The sequence below is a fragment of the Arvicanthis niloticus genome, chromosome 2 (assembly GCF_011762505.2).
Source record: "Arvicanthis niloticus isolate mArvNil1 chromosome 2, mArvNil1.pat.X, whole genome shotgun sequence".
NCBI lineage: Eukaryota > Metazoa > Chordata > Mammalia > Rodentia > Muridae > Arvicanthis > Arvicanthis niloticus.
Window position 1 is genome coordinate 61,835,329 of NC_047659.1, and position 18,504 is coordinate 61,853,832.

Genomic DNA, 18,504 nt, shown 5'->3' on the forward strand with positions numbered 1-18,504 from the left:
CCATCTTTACCTGTAATTCCAGAAAAAACTGGATGATCACTTTTATTTTCAACTGCTACCAATGGGACACAATTCCCTCGAGGCCAGGCCTTTCTATTTTGTATATCCTAATTAGCCTCTGGGCTCAATATTTTCTGGGGAATATTCAAAAACTACATTCCTGGCTATCATCTTCACACTTTACACATGATGCTATTGTTGATCAGTGATTGACACTGAAGATTACAGTGACACTCAGTGAAATAGACATTTCCCTGTCCATAATGACATCCCCAGCCAGCAGGCTTCACTCTACCTCTCCCATCATTTAAATAACTTCCAAATTTTTCAAGTTGGAGAAATAATAATCCCACACAATTTTTCATAATTGTCTGAATGTACTCTCAGTGCCCTACAAAACATACTCATTTTAATTATTTTAATGACTGAACAGACTCTTGAGGACCTGATAGATTGTTTTTTCTTTCTCACATCTTATCGCACAAATCATCTTAACTGTTATTATTACCATGGGTTTTATCATGAGCAACGGGTCAATTAAAAGTGTTTTGTTACATACTATCTGGCATTAACTTCGTGGACATATGGAGATTTTCTTATTTTTAAAATGTGCATTGGGAACATGCTTTTTGTTTGATCTTTTTGTTGTTTTTTTTAAAGGATATTTTCTATATCCTAAATTGTTATTATTTGCACCATTCTTTTATGAATTACAAAATGAAATATTGTGGGCAATGAAAAATCACCAAATTTTTCTAAAAGCAATAGTCACTTCTCCTTCAATATTGGTGGAATGCTATCCCCTTTAACTTCCATTTCATTAAGAAAAAGAGCTAAAGTTTTAGAAACTATGCTTTGTGCTTCCCGTAATTTCAGTTACCTCAGTCATTCTGGATTTCTGACGGGGTTGAAGATTTATAGTCTCACAGCCAATCCCAGCTATTTACTTTGAGAGAAAAGATTTGAGAGGATGTTTTTCATCTGACACTCATTCTAAAGCTAAGAAAAAAACAGGTTCAGAACTAAGTCTTTTAGTTAGGAGAGATGACAGAGGTTCTGGTTAGTCAACAAAATGATGGACTGGGTTTTAGGTCTATTTTGTATCTTACTGACACAAATTGGTACAGTCATGCTCTAATTGTATTTTGAAAGAAAAGTTTTATTTTAACAGGAAGAGTGATATATAGGAAGAGCTAATGTGGGAGGAGTAATGAGAGGAAGAGGAGGAGTAATGAGAGGAAGAGGAGGAAAGGAGGAGCTAGGTGATGAGAGAGGAAGAGAAAGAGAGAGAGAGAGAGAGAGAGAGAGAGAGAGAGAGAGAGAGAGAGAGAGAGAGAGAGATGGGAGGGAACATGGAGGCAGATTTTTGCCAGTCAAAGATAGTTAATATATCTAGGTTGGGTATTGGGTTACACTTCTGATTGTATGAGCATCTTGATATTGAACAATACCAAACTTATAAAGCCTTTGATTAACATTAAAAAAATTGTAAAAAAGCAATATGGAGAAGAGGGGATGTGATAGGGGTTTTCTAGGGAGGGGATAAGGGATGGCATCTGAAATGTAAATAAAATATCCAATAAAAAATAAATTAAAAAACAGAAAAATAGTTAGCCTTGAATTTACATCCTGTTAACCAGGAAATTGCCCAATACTCTCATTTCTACAAATGCTCTAGAAAAATCTCTTTACTCACCAGTGGAATTTTTTGAACACAATCTTTGAATTTTGTTGTAAATAACTATGGATATACTAGTAAGAATGATGAGTTTATTTTTAAACATATACATTTATATTAACTGATCTCCATGTATACTGGATATCCAGATATTACATTATATAATTCTATCTTCAACAACTTCATTATATGAAAAAAACTTTGATGTGAATATTTATTTTTTGTTTGTTTGTTTGTTTTTGTTTTTTTGTTTTTTCTTTTTTTAATTTTATTTAATATTTTATTTACATTTAAGATGCCATCCCCTTTCCCATTTCCCCTCCCTAGAAAACCCCTGTCCCATGCCCCCCCTTTCCTTTTTGCTTTTATACAATTTTTTAAAATGTTAATCAAAGGATTTATAAGTTTGGTATTGCTCAATCAGAATCATAACCCAATACCCAACCTAGATATAAAAACTATCTTTGACTGGTGGAGACCTGTGAATATCTGCCTCCATGCTCCCTCTCTCTTTCGCTCTCTCATCACCTAGCTTCTCCTCTCCTTCATATTCTCTCCTTACTCCATCTTTTCCTCTCAATACTCCTTCCCACTTAGCTCCTCCTACATATCACTCTTCCTGTTAAAGTAAAACTTTTCTCTCAAAATACAATTAGAGCATACTTATTCCTAATTGTACCAGTGAGGTACAAGATAGTCCTAATACCCAGTCCATCATTTTGTTGACTAACCAGAACCTCTGTCATCTCTTTTAACTAAAACACTTACTTTTGATCCTGGCTTTTTGTTGTTGTTGTTGTTGTTGTTGTTTTTGCTTTAGAATGAATGTCATCTGAAAACTATATACTCAGATCTTTTCTCTCAAAGTAAATAGCCAGGATTGGCTATGTGACTATAGGTCTTCAACCCAGTCAGAAATCCAGAATGACTGAGTTAACTGAAGTTATGGGAAGCACTAACAACTTTTCTTTTTTTTCCCCTTTTAAAATTGGTTGTAATATTTACATTTCAGATTTTATAGCCTTACCCCACTTCCTCCCACCACTCAGAAACCTCCTATCCCATCCCCCTCCTCATGCCTCTATGAGGCAGTGACCGCACCTACCCCCCACACTATTCCCTCCCCACCCTGACATCCCCCCCCACTCTGTGTTTATTTTTTTATGGGACCAAGAAACTCCTCTTCCACCTATGCCCAACAAGGCCATCCTCCCCTACATATACTGCTGGAGTCTTGGGTCCCTCCCTATGTATTCCTTGGCTGGTGGTTTAGACCCTTGGGGGCTCTGGTTGTTTGGTATTGTTGCTTTCCTCCGGGGGTCACAAACCCTTTCTGCTCCTCCAGTCCTCTCTCTAACTTCTCCATTGGGAAACCCCTGATCATATCAGTGGTTAACTGTGAGCATTGTCCTCTGAGTGTGTTAGTCTTTGGCAGACCTCTAAGGAGACAGGTATACCATGTTCCTTAGATTATGCACTTCCAGCCATCCACAACAGTGTTTAGCTTAGGTGGCTGTACATGGGATGAATACCCAGGTGGAATGGTCTCCTGATGGCCCTTCCTTCAGTTTCTGTCCCATGTTTTGTTTCCATATTTGCTCCCTTGAGTATTTTTGTTACTCGTTCTAAGTAGAACTGAGGCATCCCCTCTTGGTCCTCCTTCTTCATGAGCTTCATGTGGTCTGTGGGTTGAGTCTTCTCTAATCCAAGCTTTTGGACTAACATCCACTTAACAGTGAGTAAATACCCTGTGTGTTCTTTTGGGATTGGGTTAACTCACTCAGGATAGATCCATTCATTTACCTAAACATTTCTCAAATTCATTATTTTTAATAGCTGAGTAATACTCCATTGTGTAGATGTACCACATTTTTTGTATCCATTCCTCTGTTGAGGGACATCTTGGTTCTTTCCAGCTTCTGGCTATTATAAATAAGGCTGCTATAAACATAGTGGGGCATATGTCTTTATTATATGTTGGAGCATCTTCTGGGTATATGTCCAGGAGTGCTATAGCTGGATCCTCAGGTAATGCTATGTCCAGTTTTCTGAGGAACCAACCACTAGACTGATTTCCAGAGTGGTTGTACCAGCTTGCAATCCCACCAACAATGGAGGAGTGTTCCTCTTTCTCCGCATCCTTGCCAGCATCTACTATCACCTGAGTTTTTGATCTTAGCCATTCTGATTGGTGTAAGGTGGTATCTTAGGGTTGTTTTGATTTGCATTTCCCTGATGACTAAGCATGTGCAGCATTTCTTAAGGTGCTTCTCAACCATTCAAGTTTCCTCTGTTGAGAATTCTTTGTTTAGTTCTGTACCCCATTTTTTAATAGGGTTATATGGTTGTCTGGAGTATAATTTCTTGAGTTCTTTGTATATCTTGGATATTAGCCCTCTATCGGATGTAGGATTGGTTAGGATCTTTTCCCAATCTGTTGTTTGCCAATTTGTCTTATTGACAATGTCCTTTGCCTTACAGAAGCTTTGCAATTTGATGAGGTCCCATTTGTCAATTCCTTATCTTAGATCATAAGCCATTGGTGTTCTGTTCAGGAACTTTTCCCCTATGCCTAGGTATTCAAGGGTCTTTCCCACCTTCTCTTCTATTAGTTTCAGTGTATCTGGTTTTAAGTTAAGGTCTTTTATCCACTTGGATTTGAGCTTTGTACAAAGAGATATGAATGGATTGATTTGCATCCTTCTACATGTTGACCTCCAGTGGAACCAGCACCATTTGCTGAAAATGCTGTCTGTTTTCCACTGGATGGTTTTAGCTCCTTTGTCAAAGATCAAATGACCATAGGTATGTGGGCTCATTTCTGGATCTTCAGTTCTATTCCATTGATCTTCATGCCTGTCTCTGTACCAATACCATGCAGTTTTTATTATTATTGCCCTGTAGTATAGGTTGAGGTCAGGGATGGTGATTCCCCAAGAAGTTCTTTTGTTGTTGAGAATAGTTCTCGCTATCCTGGGTTTTTTGTTGTTCCAAATAAATTTGCAAATTGCTCTTTCTATCTCTATGAAGAATTGATTTGGAATTTTGATGAGGATTGCATGGAACCTGTAGATTGCTTTTGGCAAGATGGCCATTTTTACTATATTAATCCTGCCAATCCAGGAGCATGGGAGATCTTTCCATCTTCTGAGATCTTCTTTGATTTCTTTCTTCAGAGACTTGAAGTTCTTGTCATACAGATCTTTCACGTGCTTAGTTAGATTTACTCCAAGATATTTTATATTATTTGTGACTATTGTGAAGGGTGTCATTTCCATAATTTCTTTCTCATCCTGTTTATTTTTTGAGTATAGGAAGGCTACTGATTTGTTTGAGTTGATTTTATATCAAGCCACTTTACTGAAGTTGTTTATCAGGTTAGGAGTTCTCTGGTGGAAGTTTTAGGGTCACTTAAGTATACTATCATATCATCTGCAAATAGTGAAATTTGACTTCTTCCTTTCCTATTTGTATCCTTTTGACTTTCTTTTGTTGTCTAATCGCTCTAGCTAGGAATTCCAGTACTATATTGAATAGGTAGGGTGAGAGTGGGCAGCCTTGTCTAGTCCCTGATTTTAGTGGGATTGCTTCAAGTTTCTCTCCATTTAGTTTGATGTTGGCTACTGGGTTGATGTATATTGCTTTTACTATGTTATGGACCTTAAATTCCTAATCTTTTTGAGACTTTTAACATGAAGGGATGTTGTATTTTGTCAAATGCTTTCTCAGCATCTAGTGAGATGATCATGTGGTTTTTTCTTTGAGTCTATTTATGTAGTGGATTACATTGATGGATTTCCGAATATTGAATCATCCCTGCATTCCTGGGATAAAGCCTACTTGCTCATGATGGATGATTGCTTTGATGTGTTGTTGGATTCGGTTTGCGAGAATTTTATTATTTTTGCATCAATATTCATAAGAGAGATTGGTCTGTAGTTCTCCTTCTTTGTTGGGTCTTTGTGAGGTTTAGGTGTGAGTGTAATTGTAGCTTCATAGAATGAATTGGATATTGTTCCTTCTGTTTCTATTCTGTGGAATAGTTTGAAGAGAATTGGTATTAGGTCTTCCTGGAAGGCCTGATAGAATTCTGCACTAAAACCATCTGGTCCTGGACTTTTTTTGATGGGGAGGTTTTTAATGACTGCTTCTATTTCTTTAGGGATTATGCGACTGTTTAGATGATTTATCTGCTCCTCGTTTAATTTTGGTACCTGGCATCTATCTAGAAAAATGTCCATTTCATCCAGATTTTCCAATTTTGTTGAGTATAGGCCATTGTAGTGGGATCTGATGATTTTTTAAATTTCATCAATTTCTGTTGTTATGTCTTCCTTTTCAGTTCTGATTTTATTAATTTGAAAGTCTCTGTGCCCTTTGGTTAGTCTGGCTAAGGGTTTGTCTATCTTGTTGATTTTCTCAAAGAACCAGCTCCTGGTTTTGTTGATATTTTGTATAGTTCTTTTTGTTTCAACTTGGTTGATTTCAGCCCTGAGTTTGATTATTTCCTGTCATCTACTCCTCTTGGGTATATTAGCTTCTTTTTGTTCTAACTCTTTCAGGTGTGCTGTCAATTTATTAATGTACGTTCTTTCCATTTTCTTTTTTTGGGCACTTAGAGCTATGAGTTTTCCTCTTAGTACTGCTTTCATGGAGTCCCACAAATTTTGATATGATGTGTCCTCATTTTCATTTAAATCTAAAAAGTCTTTAATTTCTTACTTTATTTCTTCCTTGACAAAGTTATCATTGAGTAGAGCATTGTTCAGTTTCCACATGTATGTGGGCTTTCCGTTGTTTTTGTCCAAGTCAAAGACAAGTCTTAGTCCATGGTGGTCTGATAGGGTACAAGGGATTATTTCAATCTTGTTGTATCTGTTGAGGCCTGTTTTGTGACCAATTATATGGTCTATTTTGGAGAAGGTACCATGAGGTGCTGAGAAAAAGGTATATTCTTTTGTTTATGTTCTATCGATATCAGTTAAGTCCAATTGGTTCATAACTTTTGTTAGTTTCATTGTGTCTTGGTTTAGTTTCTGTTTCCACGATCTGTCCATAGCTGAGAGTGGGGTGTTGAAATCTCTTACTATTATTGTGTGAGGTGCAATGTATGCTTTAAGCTTCAGTAAAGTTTCTTTTATGTATGTGGGTGCCCTTGCATTTGGAGCATAGATGTTCAGAAGTGCAAGTTCCTCTTGGTACATTTTTCCTTTGATGAATATGTAGTGTCCTTCTTTATCTTTTTTGATTACTTTTGGTTGAAAAACGATTTTATTTGATACTAGAATTGCTACTCCAGCTTTTTTTTGGGGACCATTTCCTTGGAAGATTGTTTTCCAGCCTTTTACTCTGAGGTAGTGTCTGTCTTTTTCACAAAGGTGCATTTCCTGTATGCAGCAAAATGTTGGGTCCTGTTTATGTATCCAATCTGATAGTTTATGTCTTTTTATTGGAGAATTGAATCCATTGATATTAAGAGATATTAAGGAAAACTGAATGTTGTTTCCTGTTATTTTTGTTATTGGTGGTGGTGTTATGTTTGTATAGCTACCTTCTTTTAGGGTTGTTAGAAGATTACTTTCTTGCATTTTCTAGGTTGTAGTTCCCCTCCTTGTGTTGGAATTTTCCACCAATTATCCTTTGAAGGGCTGGGTTTGTGGTAAGATATTGTGTAAATTTGCATTTGTCATGGGATATTTTGGTTTCTCCATCAATATTGATTAAGAGTTTTGCTGGGTAAAGTAGTCTGGGCTGGCATTTGTGTTCTCTTAGGGCCTGTATGGTATCAGTCCAGGATCTTCTGGCTTTTATGGTCTCTGGTGAGAAGTCTGGTGTGATTCTTATAGATATGCCTTTATATGTTACTTTACCTTTTTCCCTTACTGATTTTAGTATTTTTTTCTTTGTCTTGTATATTTGATGTTTTGATTATTATGTGATGAGAGGTATTTCTTTTCTGGTCTAGTCTATTTGGGGTTCTGTAGGCTTCTTGTATATTTAAGGACATCTCTTTCTTTAGGTTAGGGAAGTTTTCCTCTATAATTTTGTTGAAGATATTTACTGGCCCTTTAAGTTGGGAGTCTTCACCCTCATCTATACCTATTATCCTTAGGTTTGGTTTTCTCATTGTGTCCTGGATTTCCTGGATGTTTGGGGTTAGTAGCTTTTTGCATTTTGCATTTTCTTTGACAGTTGTGTCAATGTTTTCCATGGTTTCTTCTGCACATGAGATTCTCTCTTCTATCTCTTGTATTCTGTTGGTAATGCTTGCATCTATGACCTCTGGTCTTTTTCTTAGGTTTTCTATCTCCAGGGTAGTCTCCTTTTGAGATTTCTTCATTGCTTCTACTTCCATTTTTAGATCCTGGACTGTTGGGAGCCATAATGGGACAAGCTAATAATGAGCAGCTTTTAATGGAGTCCCATTATGGATCCCAACACTGGACAGTTTTGTTTAATTCCTTCATCTGTTTGGTTGTGTTTTCTTGTATTTCTTTAAGGGCTTCTACCTGTTTACCTGTGTTCTCCTCAAATTCTTTGAGAGTGTTATTTATGACCTTCTTAAAATTCTCTAGCATCATCGTGAGAAGTGATTTTAATTCTGAGTCCTGCTTTTCTGATGTGATGTGGTGTTCAGGACTTGTTATGGTGGGGGAACTGGGTTCTGGTGATGCCAAGTAACTTTTGTTTCTGTTATTTACATTCCTGCACTTGCCTTTCGCCATTTGGTTAGCTGTAGTTCTACTAGCACTCACTGGTTCTGACTGGAGTCTGCCTTTCCAGTTATCTTGGTTGTATCAGAACTCCTCAGGGTAAGGATGACTCTATGATCCTGAGCTCCAGCTGCTCTGGGTTCAGTGGCTCTTCTAGGATATTTCAGGATATGGAGTCTCCACAGTGGAAGACCAGCTAGGTGTTTGCTTTTCTGAATGCAGTTGCTCCTCTAGGATGCATCAGGATATGGTGTCCCCTGCTCTGCTGCTCTGTGGACCTTGTCCTCTCTAGGATTCCTGCAGCTCTAGGGTCCTTGACCTCTCTTGGGTGCCTCTGCAGCTCTGCTGTCTATGCCTTCCCTAGGGTGCCTCTGAACTGAGTTTCCAGGGGGGAGCAGATCAGCTGGGAGACTGCTTGAGCCACCGGTTTCTGGGCCAGAGGTGGAAGGGAAGTCTTGATGTGAATAGAGAAAGCTTTTTGAATCCGATTTGTCTCACTACAAGCTCCTGTTCTTCCAATATTTCTAATACCAGAGTGAAGATAAATCCTATTAAAATAATGATGTCTTGAGTTGTAGTGGTGGTGGTAGTGGTATTTTGACCAATATGGTAAAATGTTTACATTTAAAACAAGACGTAGTGGTCTTCATAATCTCATGTATTTAAAATTGTGATAAATTATTTCAAGTCCCCTGTTTGTACCAGCAAGTAACCATTGAAGCTTAAGTATACAGGGAATTTGCAGGGATAGCTTCCAGAATAAAAATTAATTTCCCATTTTAATTTATGAGTGTTATTTTCCCCAATCTTACTGCTTATTATATACATCCCTTAGATTAGCAATAATATCTTCCTTCACATTCTCTTTGTCAGTGATTCCAAAAAATAGTCACTTCTTAATATACTGTTTTATGAAGCCATTTTCTATTTTCATTCTATCCTATTTTTTTTAAAATAATAGACATAAAGCTATTTTAACCAAAAATATTTTTATCATATTCACACTAATTCCTCCTGTCATATCTTTACCATATACTGATTCATGACTGTATGTCCTCTTGTTTGTTTGTTTGTTGTTGTTCTTTTGATAGTTCACCAAGTCCCATTCCTGTTTTCTGAATATTTTTAGGTAGGGACACATACCCTAGATGATGCTTGACTAACCAAGGTCCATATTCTTAAAGAAAACTTTCTCTCCTCTGGTGGCCATTGAGTGTCTGTCTCCTTAATTAGTACAAGGAGTACAAGAGGACTTCCTTGCTTTATATTGGAATGTTGAATGATTGATCCTGTGCAAGCAACCACAACTGTTGTAAATTAATGATGGCATGGGTCTTTTAGGTCCAGAATATAGTTTTACCCTACGTTGCCCCAGCCATCAGTTCAAATATTTCCTTCTATTCATTCATGATATTCCCTGAGCCTTGGAGAAAATGATTAAAAAGTTCAGATCCAATTTGATTAATAATTTTAATATGCACAAAGTTTTATCTATTGATGCAGTGACTTCATATTTTACTAATAATTCACTACAGAGTATTTTCCCAAAAATAAATCTCAACTAATAGAAAAGGCCAGGATATCTGGAAAAAGTTTCAGGTTTTTCAGTCTTCTCAAACGGAACATGGGAGAAACAATACTCTCAAAATTATACTTAGTCATTAACCATTTGAGGGAAATAAGAATTTTAAATTTTTATTTTTGAAAACTTAGGGTGACATCACAGATATAATGTAGTGAAAGATGAAAAAATCTTTCTGGGAAGATTATTACATGTCTGAGTAATGTATAATGGTGATTTCAGAGTTCACAAGGTCATGGCAGCCTTGGTTTTTTCCAACTGTTAAATACATTGATGGATTCATGCAACAGCTAATAGACTATTTAGAGTTAAAAAGAATTCTAGGATGTGGCCTTTGTTTAGATTTGTCCCAGTTCTGTCTTAAGAAACTAAAGTTAAAATGGTTAGCAAAGAAGTTTATTACTTTCGAAGATTATTCTTTACAAGTATATTATTACATTGACAAAATACTGCTGCATTTATACAGTACTTAAAAATAAGAAAATTGATATCACCCTCCCTCCATTAGAAGTTGCTTTTGGCTATAAGAGGTGGCCATTTCAGTCTCCATATCCACAGCTTCTAGGAATTTCAGCTAGGGTGATCCACAGGGACTTTCAGAAGCCTCCTGTGGCAGGTCTCCAGAAAGTCTGCCTCACACTGATTTTCATTCTATCTCCAAGCCCTCTCCCATATAATGTCAGTTATAGTCACCCCCATAGACTGTCTTCAGCCTCGTCCATCCCAAATTGCCCCTGAATCCCAGGGATGCCCTGAAACCCCAAACACAAACATCTGATCCCCAACCTTTGCCCCTCCTCATTTATTTTTCACTCAGATTCCTTGCCCAGGGCACCTCCAATAACTCCAGTATCTATTTTGTTTGAACTCATGCACATTTCTTGAAATCTCATTACCCAGTTTCTTAGGGCCTTTGGATTGAAGGATTGTTATTCTGCAACTTATGGCTAATGATCACTGATGAGTGAACATACCTAACATTAGGGAATTTTTGAGTCTATTATTACCTAACTCAGGATGATATATTTTAGTCCTATACATTTCCCAGAAAATTTTAGGATAACTGTTTTTAATAGCTGAGAAGTAGCCTAATTGTGTAGGTGCACTGCATTTTCTTTTCTTTCTCTCTCTCTCTCTCTCTCTCTCTCTCTCTCTCTCTCTCTCTCTCTCTCTCTCTCTCTCCCTCTCTCCCTCTGTGTGTGTGTGTGTGGTTTATTATTTATCATTTTATTTGTTTACATGACATCACACTTCCTGGTAATCCTTCCATAAACACTCTATCCCATCTCCCTTCTCCACCCTCCCCATTGCTTCTATGAGGGTATTCCTCCACTCACTTACCCACTCCTGCCTCAATGCCCTGGTATCCTCCATTTGCTACCATCCCCCTTCATTGGGGCATCAAGCTTCCATAAAACCAAGGGTCTCCCCTCCAGATAAGGTCATCCTCTGCTACATACATATTTGGAGCTTGATCCACTTGAAGTTGTGATTAGTTCAAGAAGATAAGAATAGATAATTTTGTATCCTTTTACATGCAGACCACCAATTGAACCAGCACCATTTGTTGAAAGGCTTTCTTTTTTTCTGCTGGGTGGTTTTAGCTCCTTTGTCAAAGATCAAGTGACCATAGGGGTGTGGGTTTATTTCTGCGTACTCTGACCTTTTGGGCTAATATCCACTTATCAGTGAGTACATACCATTTATGTTCCTCTGTGACTTGGTAATCTCACTCAAGATGATATTTTCTAGTTCCATTCATTTGCCTGTGACTTTCATGGAGTCATTGTTTTTAATAGCTGAGTAATACCCCATTGTGTAAGTGTACCACATTTTCTGTATCAATTCTTCTGTTGAGGGACATCTAGGTTGTTTCCAGCTTCTGGCTATTATAATTAAGACTGCTGTAAACATAGTGGAGTATGTGTCCTTGTTATTTGTGGGAGCATCTTTTGGGAATATGCCCAGAAGTGATATAGCTTGGTCTTCAGCTAGAACTATTTTGAGTTTTCAGAGGAACCACGAGATTGAGATCCAAATTGGTTTTACCAGTTTGCAATCCCACCAGCAATGGAAGAGTGTTCTTTTTTCTCTACCTCCTCACCATCATCTGCTGTCACCACATTTTTTATCTTATCCACTCTGATTGGTGTGAGGTGGAATTTCAGGGTCATTTTGATTTACATTTTCCTGATTACTAAGGATGTTGACCATTTCTACATTTTCATTAGTGGGCAGAATTTAAAGAGTACAACATGATTTTATAACAATGCAGAATGCAAGTTATTTGTTCCTGAAGGAAGTTATACTATTAGTCAGATGGTTGACATGTGTCAATTTAAAATTTGCTCTAGATTTATTCAAATAACTCTGGCCATTCCACAGCAAACTTTCTGATATTTGTTCATCCAAGCTTACATGCAAGGAAAAATATTTAAGTTGTAAAAATACAATTTCATAACCCACATTCTAGTTCTTATAGAAATCAAAGGACTAAACAGCTGCCTAAAATAAATACACAAAGAAGGTCAACAAAATAAATAGGGGACTGTAATTACAATTTTTGTTTCAGGGAGAGAAGAGTCAGTTTTGTGAATAGAGTGACACAGCTTATATCAACCACTTCAGGACTGGCCACATGTTCAGTAATGACCAATAGATAATGAACGCCACAGATTGTTTGCTTTGCTTTTGCCTGGTTTCACTTTGGTGTTGTTGGGTATTTGTTGTTGTTGTTGTTGTTTTCATTGCCCCGCCCCCCAGAAACAAAGTATTTTATTTTGTTTTTTTGTTTTGTTTTGTTTTTTTTTTTGATTTGGGAATTTTGTTATTCTGTTGAGTTTTTGCATGTTTTTTGAGAAAGATATTAAAGGTGGTTGGATAGTAGTCACAAGAGTATCTGGAAGGACTTGGGAGGGAAAAAGAATATGATCAAAATACATTTAAATTTAAAATTCATTTTAAATAATGAAAATATATTTAAAAATAAAACTTAAAAAAGGTCAATTTAGAAATCAATAACCAGCAAAAAGTTTGCTGTTTTCTGTCACAACTAATATCTCTTCTCAGTGTTATTTTATTTTTGTCATTTGGGTTCATGTAAGTGATATTTGGATGTCTGGCACATAATGGTAATCAGTGACAGGCATTTTAGTAAATGATGTTTCATACTCAGTAAAAATTACAATGACTCAGTACCATAACTTTTTTCATATATTAAATCATAGATATCTGTTAATGACAAGTACTCTAGAAGCAAAAGCAATGACTAATGGCCTATAACACCTGAGAACCTTACTTCACCATATGGCCTTTTCTATTATTATTATTGTTACTATTATTTATTATTGTTAATCATTTAATATTCCCTATAGCCTTTCATATATAAAACCAGGTTCTATATATTTAAAAATACTGAAAATAATAAATGAAAGAGAGTAAACAAAGTTACACCTATCAAATATTATGTAAACTTTTAGACATAAAGTTTATGGACTTTCTACCCATTGCTTTTATAACTTCACAGTGCTGATTTATACATGTTTTTTTTCAAAATATTTTCAGACTTTATAAACATTTATTGAAGGATTAAATAATGTTATGCTTAGTTATATTAAATACTGTTCTATACTTGTCAAGTCAAAATGAATACTAAACTATTATTGCATTATGACTTTTGTAAATATTTAGACCACAACTAAAAAATCATTGATAAGGGCAACTGCTCCTCATTGACAGAATTTCTCCTTTTGGGAATTAGCAATAACTCTGAGGTGAAAGTGTTTTTATTCGCAATGTTTCTGGTTGTTTATCTCACCAGTCTGTTGTCAAATCTTGGAATGATCATTTTGATCAGAATGGATCTCAAGCTTGACACACCAATGTACTTTTTTCTCAGCCACCTCTCTTTCTCTGATCTTTGCTATTCCACTGCATTTGGTCCCAAGATACTTGTAGACCTCCTGTCCAAGAACACATTTATTCCTTTTCTCGGCTGTACTATACAGTTTTCCACTTTCTGTATATTAATAGATACTGAGTGTGTGCTGCTGGCAGTAATGGCATCTGATCAATATAAGGCCATCAGTAATCCCTGACTGTATGTAGAATACATATCCAGGAAAGTGTGCTTCCAATTATCCACAGGTGTTTATTCTGTTGTATTAGTAGATGATTTGATACATACAACATTGATATTCCACTTATGTTTCTGCAGATCTAATGAGATTAATCATTTCTTCTGTGATATTCCTCCAGTGTTAATACTATTTTTTTCAGATATACAGGTCAATGTGTTAGTCATATTTACCATTTTTGGTTTCATTGAACTGAGCACAATCTCAGGAGTTCTTGTCTCCTATTGTTACATCATCTCATTATTCTTGAAGATCAATTCTACTGCTGGGAGGTTAAAGGCTTACCTGTACATCACACTTGACTGCAGTTGCTATCTTTCGAGGAACTATACTCTACATGTATTTCCGGCCAAGTTTTTCCTACTCCTTAGATCAAGATAAAGTGACTTCCCTTTTTTATACACTTGTAATCCGCATGATGAACTCTCTGATTTATAGTTTGAGAAACAAAGATGTGAAAGAGGCACTCCAAAGAATAAGGAGCAAAATGTGTTCAAAATAATTGGATTATGTTTATGATATACTTCACCATCTTCACTGGACTGCTTTCTAGAATTTCCTCTACATATGTGTTATGACTCATAGTCTAGTGTTTTTGTGGGACTTTTGACAATAAAAGAGGTGTCCTGACTCCTTTGCCTGACCTTGGGACTCTTGGTCTTATACTGGATTGCCTTCTACAGCCTAGATATGAAGGCTTTTTCTTTGTCTTATTATATCTTGCTTTGTCTTGTTTGACTGTTGGATATTGAAGGCCTGCTATTTTTTTGAAGATTAAACAGAATGTAAGTGGATCTAGGAAATGGGGAGATGGGGGTGACCTGTGTGGACAAAGAGTGTGATCAGGGAGTATTCTATGAGAGAAGAATATATTTTCAATAACAATAAAAATGTACAAAATTTACCATTTCATGATACTTCAATATGAAAACTATTTTATTTTTATATTTTGTTGTAATTTTTTAGCTCTGGAGATAAAATCCAGAACCCTGTGAATGTCAGTCAAGTATCCTAAAAATCTATATATACACAAACATGCACATATATGTGTATGTATAGGTTTACTGACATTTATACTCCAGAGCTTTTTCATTTTATTTATATTAAGCTTAATTGAATGGGTAGTAGTAACATGATAAAAACATATCCATTAGATATAATAAATGTTGATTATAGGGACACCTAAATGAATCATCATTACTCTGAAAATACAACTGAAAACAGGATGTGGGGTCAAATCATATAAGCCAAATGTATGAAGGAAAAGTTTCTTATCAGGTAGATGCTTAGCAGATTTTCTCAGTCTTCAAATAAAATTTGCTTCTGAATAAGGTGTCCACATTTTTGCTTCTTTTCCCCAACAGAAGTTGAGAAAATCACTGACAGAAATTATTTTAAGAAGAGATTTACTTATTTTTTCATAAACAATGAAAGAGAGAGAGAGAGAGAGAGAGAGAGAGAGAGAGAGAGAGAGAGAGAATAAGGGAGGTAGAGAGGGAGAGTGAGAAAGAGAGAGAAAGAGAGAAAGAGAGAAAGGAAGAGAGACAAGGGGGAGGGAGGGGGAGAGAAAAAGAGGGAATGAGGGAGAGGGAGAGAAAGGAGGAAAGGAGAGAGAAAAGAAGGAGGAGGAGAAGGACAAGGATGAGGAGGAGGAAGAGGAGGAGGAGGAAGATTAGGAGTTGATACCCTCCACCTAGTCTCATCTCCCAAAAGTTTATGTATCCTTTCTTGAGCTAGACACATTCAGTACCTATAGTGTTCTTCAGAAGATATCCTGAATTGCTAATATCTCCAATCATGAGGTTTCCAGAGAACGTTTTTTGTTTCCAATTACAAGTATGCAGAGAGATTTCTCATATCATTTATTCAGGGAATCCAATATGCTATACATTATCTGAACTAAGCAGATTTTTTCTATAGCTGTGTTTTAACCCTTGCAAAGTCAGCTCCTGGGCATGGTGTCAAGTTTTGCTGACAGGAAACTTTTGACAGATAATAAAAGAATGACTTAAATGCCAATCCATGGTGCCATCCTTTTAAATGCAATGTTTAGTGTCAACATTTCTGTCACAGGTCTTCTATTCCACATTCACCAGAGCATATCTCTTTATGTTCTGGTTGGTGTGTGTCAGGGATTTTAAAGAATAAATGGAAAATCTTCCACATTCCCTGTATAAAGTAATTGCAACATAAGTAAACCATTTGGTGAGGTTTGTCAATATAATGATACAAACTCTTTTTTTTTTTTTTAGAGGAGGGCTACATTTTTTATTAGATATTTTATTTACACTTCAGATGCCATCCCCTTTCCTCATTCCCCTCCCCTTAGGAAGCCCCTATCCCATGTCCCCTTTCCCTTTTTGCATTTATACATTTTTTTAAAATGATGTTAATCATAAGTGTTATAAGTTTGGAATTGTTCAATCAGAGGTGTAACCCACTAACCAACCTTCATATAACAACTATCTTTGACTGGTGGAGATACATGAATATCTGCCTCCCTGTCTCCCCCCTTTTTCTCTCTTTCATCACCTAGCTTCTCCTCTCCTTCTTCTTCTCCTCTTCTTACTTCTTTTCTTCCTCTCAGTACTCCTCCTACCTTAGCTCCTCCTACACATCACCCTTCCTGTTAAAATGAAACTTTTCTCTCAAAATACAATTAGAGCATAATTATGCCAATTTGTACCAGTGTGGTACAAGATAGTCCTAATACCCCATCCATCCTTTTGTTGACTAACCAGCACCTCTGTCATCTATCCTAACTAAAACATTTAGTTCTGAACCTGGCTTAAGGATGAATGTCAGCTGACGACCATCCACTCAAATCTTTTCTCTTAAGGTCAATAGCTATAAGTTTTCAACCCCGTCATAAATCCAGAATGACTGAGTTAACTATAATTGTGGGAAGCACAAAGCTTAGCTTCTAAAACTTAGCCAATTTATAGAGACCTCTGAACACCTGAAAAGCCCCTATACTACCAAACGTTGGAGCATCAAATCTTCAGGCTTCTGGCCCAGAATCATCTGACAGACCTTGGTGATGCAGGATTATTAAGGAGTGATTACTCTGTCTAGGCAGATATAATCATGCATGTGTGTCCTTTTCTGGACAGTAATTTGTCTGTAGATGGAGAGAGGCAATTCTTGCCTAGTGGCTGATACAAACTCTTATTAATAATTCCCTGTGATGTTTCATATAAACCCAGTTGGTCTACATTTTAAAGGACATATTTGAAAGCCCTGGTTACAAGACTCTATATTCTGGAATTATCAAACATCAGTTCTATAACTGAATGTCTCAGTTTTTTTCCTCTGACTTCCCCTCATCAGTGCTTATTAAAAACTTCTGTGGGATTCACAAACGATTCGTTTTTCCCATTTTCACCTTTGCTAAATATTCAAAAAATTTAGTCTCTCTAAAAGTGCTATTTCATGAGTTTTCCCATTTTTGACAATTACTTTGCAATTATTTAAATTTCTCATGTCATTCCTCCCATCTACTTCTACTTTTAATAATGTATGAATTCACATTTTTGTTGTCTGACTATTCATGGGTATGTAGTCATTGCTTGGATCATTTTTGACTAACTAGAGGACATACATTTAATACAAACTGATCTAATTTTTTCTCACTCAATCATCAATGACTAATATTTCCTAACTCAGTTCTGGCAGTGCATGAGGAACTCTTTTCTCTCTACTGAAATATTGAATGCAGGTGGCCACTAGTGCTTTGAGTTAATGTGGTCCTCTCCCAGCCAGTAAACATTATTGTTCCACTCTTCTCCCAATATCTAGCTACAGTAAGTTTTCCACCTCTTCCAAGATGTTCTTTAACCCTGGAAATAAGAGGTGTCATATAGATGTCCCAATTATGGCTGACAGCCAGAGCTACACAGAGAAACCCTGTCTCAAAAAATCAAAAACAAAATAAAAAACAATTATGGCTGAACAAACCACAGACACTCTTACCACTTTGAGTAGTTGGGAGCTTTGCATTGACTACTTTCCTGTGTATACACACACACACACACACACACACACACACACACACACACACACACACCAAAAACCTTGTAGAATAAAAATAGTTGGCAATTCTATAATTGCCAGGCATTTGATGTTATTTCTTAGAATTAAATCTTCGATAGAGTTTTAAATTTAAAAATTTCTCAAAGGTGGAGCATGATATGAGATATCAATATCACTTTCACAAATTGGGAACATAAAATATAGCCCAATCACAAAAGAACACACATGGTATGCACTCACTGATAAGTGGATATTAGCCAAGTGCTCGGAATACCCAAGATATAATTCACAGATCACATGAAACTCAAGAAGAAGAAAAACCAAAATGTGGGTGCTTTGGTCCTTCTTAGAAAGGGGAACAAA

The 18,504-nt window shown here is 36.5% G+C and overlaps 1 pseudogene; it reads left to right on the forward strand.

Annotated features, from left to right (window-relative positions):
• The first annotated feature begins 13,677 nt into the window (after positions 1 to 13,677).
• Positions 13,678 to 14,611, forward strand: LOC117703165 (olfactory receptor 5W2-like; annotated as a pseudogene).
• Positions 14,612 to 18,504: the final 3,893 nt, after the last annotated feature.